The following is a 4,217-nucleotide window of genomic DNA, read 5'->3' as shown; positions in this document are numbered from 1 at the left end:
AGAGAAACTTATGAGTGGGATAGACACAATTTTCAAGATGGAGGATCTCCGTTTGCGTTCAATTTGTACCATAGACTAATAGAGTTTCGCATGCCTGAATTAGATACACAAACGGAGAATAAAAATTGTCATTTTCAATGCTAGCAATATTATGAACAAGTCTACGTTGCTACCAACCTAAAAAAATCAATCTGTCAGTTTCCTTTTTGACGTTTGAAAGTATTATTCGAGGGAAAACAATTTAGGAAAAATAAAACCATTTCGTTGATTGCAACTTTAATTTAATCTTCTGACTAAAGCGAACATATTTTAAGAACGCAACATAATGCTCACTGCTTTCGTAATAATACCATTATTGTTTAGTTCACCAACAAAACACCCCAACTATAATAAATGCTTATTTGTTCCAGTTTGTTTATTTGATAGGTCATATTTTCTGATAGAACTGGAGTAGTAGTGTCACTCTCGTCGGGAGAAATAGAATAACACTGGAAAGAGATTAGCTCCTATCTGTTGGTAAAATATTTAGAAAATTGCTAACAAGACAATATGCATTGAAGCAAAACAAATCGTCATCATCAAGCTCATTATACGGACAGACTATACCTCCACTGAGGAGCTCGGAGCCTACCCTCAGGAGTGCGACTAGGTCTTATTCAACAACGCAGAGCCAGTGAGGGTTGGTTGACTTCACACATATCTTTGAATATCTATGCAGTTGTATGCAATTTGTAATTTATCTTTAAATAATATATTTTAATAAATATAATAATATCATAAAAAATTTCGTTTGTTATATGAGAGAATGAAAGTTTAATGGTTTAATGGCGGACGGCGGAGGACATCGTTGTCTTTGTTTTCATGATGAATACAAATAAATTGTAAATTTAAAATTACATACTTAATTTAACTAGATTAAATTGTTGTTTATTTATAATCAAAACTTTAAATGTAAAGAAATCATAAATTTTTAAATAATCCCTTTTTACTCTTTCTCTCTACATGCATTTATTTTTACTATAATTTTTTTTCTAAACATATTTTTTAAATCGGAAAGTAATTGTACTCATGACTCTTGGATGTTATAAATTAGGAATCTATTATTTTAGTTCCAGCAACGTAAGATAAAAAGAAGTTAAATTTGATTTACCTCTCACCACATTGTAATAAGTGTAGGGTTCCACTGCCGATATGCAAGTTTAAAAACATTTTCAACCCTTTATAAAAAGCAAACAGCACCTAATACTTTTGGAAATATGTAAATTTAGTATAATCATTGGGAACTATTTTGAGTTTGGTTGAGATTTAAATGTATGATTAATATCTTGTTGTCAAGTTATTGGAGATCTTTGTATATGTAAATCTCATTTTATAGATTTTTTCTCACTTTGTTCATTTTAACACGATTTGATTTCAATTACTTTGACAATAATTTTAATTTAAAATTTGTTACTTTTTTATAACAAAGTTTCATTTTTTTATGGTAATGTAGATCAATCGTTCAATTTGTATAAATATATCTAATATGGAAAGGATCTCGTATTAGTAGTAAAATAAGGTTTTATATCTTTTTATAAAATAACGTTGTAGATTTATTTTATAAATAGGTGTTGAATTTGAGCAGATATAGAGTTTTAAACAAGAATTGCACATCTCTGTCCTGCTTAATGAACAATTACGTAGTTATTAAGGTGTTATGTAAACGGTAATGCTCAATCGAGCATTTCTACAATACTGTTCCTAATTTAAGACCAGTTTAATGTGATCCATCGATATAACATTTACGGATTCAACAGTGCATTTAAATTTGTCATGTTTAATGATGGTGAATTAACTTGTATCAATTATGCAATAAATATAGAACTATATTTTTAGAACTTTTAGTACGTTAGTTTTATTATTATGAGCTATACAGTTTTGGAAATAAAGATTTTTTCATAAAATTGAAATTGCTTCATTCAATCCTCCTCCGCCAAACTAACTACATTATAGCAACTTCATCGGTGAAAGAAAAGTTGGTGGATTTTTAAGAAATTGAAAAAATGTTCCGTTTTCCTCCCTCGAGGCAAAAGAATCGTCAGTGAATTCAACGTGGTATTAGTTGTGTAGCATCTATAATTTATAAAAACTCAGTTGCTCCAAAAATCGATATATTTAGCAACAGGTAATGAAAAATGATGTTAGCAGTTTATAAAATCACAAAAACAAAGAATATCCATAATCCATAGCAAAGAGTATAATAAGTATACTATAGAAAGAGGGCCAACTCGCACGAAGTCGGGGATCCACGGCGATTGTGGCGCTCCATGCGTATAATGGGTGAACTAATTTTGTTTTTTTTGTACCTATATACGTAGGCACGCATATTTAGCTCACTATAATAATAACTGATAAGGGGAATCTAATTAATGAAGTTAAAATAGACAATCAATGTCCAAAAATAATAGACCCACTTAGATAGCTATTAATATAGTGAGCCGATATCAAGTAGCCTTCTATGAAATACCTCTATTTAAATGATCCTATTATTATTGGGGTAATAAAAACAAAATATTTTTATATTTTTGTACATTATTTATTATATTTGTACATAACTTAATTTTAAATTTATGCAAGTACACATACATCAATTACTTTCAAGATACAGCTCAATATTTTAATTTTTAATATATATTATATTTTTAGCAATTACAACCAAAATTTATTTCAAAAAAAGAAAGAATCACAATCAGTTTTATTATAATATTATATTTTTTTACAAAATAAAGTTTTAGCAATTTTACCAATTTACGAACAACCAATTAAACGTTAATTTACACAATACTTCGACACTACGCACTTTGACACGACCTATCGCCTTGAAAGCCAACGAGCAAATGATCGTTCTCTGAAGTTGGCTGCCCTTAAATGTGTGGGTCAAGGCAACTCCATATTTTATTATTTTTATTTTTTTGTTTTATTTTATGTTATCCTTATACGGCCTCTCCTGACCGTGCACCGTCCCGGGGCACCGCTTCATCTTCGTCTCTAGGGGTCATCATGACACACGTTCGCCTGAACAGCAGACGATGGTCCAGCTTCCGTATTGTCACTTAATATGTTTCTAGGAGAGCCACCTTGTGCCTCTACCGTTTCAGACTCAGAGTCAGTATCTGTCAAACTCATAATTTTATTAAAGTTCAAACAATAATAAGAGTGCCTATCTTTCATCCTTCTCACAATCAAGGCCCCTTAATACTGTCTAACATAACCAGCTAATTTACTATCTAACTCATACACTTATAATTCACACATCAACATTCATATTCACACATATAATTCACATCATTCATTCATCTCAGTCATACTAAACTATCTACATGGCGGGTGACTCCGCGACAGTCAACCACCACTTAACATGGCCCCTGCGTGTTCGTCACATGCACAGTAAAGCTTCTTCTTCTTCTTCTTCTTCTTCCTCTTCTTAATCTAATATAATATAATCTAATATAATCTAATATAATATAATCTAATATAATCTAATATAATATAATATAATCTAATCTAATATAATCTAATATAATCTAATCTAATATAATCTAATATAATCTAATCTAATATAATCTAATATAATCTAATATAATCTAATATAATCTAATCTAATATAATCTAATATAATCTAATATAATCTAATATAATCTAATATAATCTAATATAATCTAATCTAATATAATCTAATCTAATATAATCTAATATAATATAATCTAATCTAATATAATCTAATATAATCTAATATAATATAATCTAATATAATCTAATATAATATAATCTAATATAATCTATTATAATATAATCTAATATAATCTAATCTAATATAATCTAATATAATCTAATATAATCTAATCTAATATAATCTAATATAATCTAATCTAATATAATCTAATATAATCTAATATAATCTAATCTAATATAATCTAATATAATCTAATCTAATCTAATCTAATATAATCTAATATAATCTAATATAATCTAATCTAATATAATCTAATATAATCTAATATAATCTAATCTAATATAATCTAATATAATCTAATCTAATATAATCTAATATAATCTAATCTAATCTAATCTAATATAATCTAATCTAATCTAATCTAATCTAATCTAATCTAATCTAATCTAATCTAATCTAATCTAATCTAATCTAATCTAATCTAATCTAATCTAATCTAATCTAA

This window comes from Papilio xuthus, unplaced genomic scaffold (assembly GCF_000836235.2).
Source record: "Papilio xuthus unplaced genomic scaffold, Pxut_1.1 DF826923.1, whole genome shotgun sequence".
Lineage (NCBI taxonomy): Eukaryota > Metazoa > Arthropoda > Insecta > Lepidoptera > Papilionidae > Papilio > Papilio xuthus.
This window is presented reverse-complemented; position numbering follows the sequence as displayed.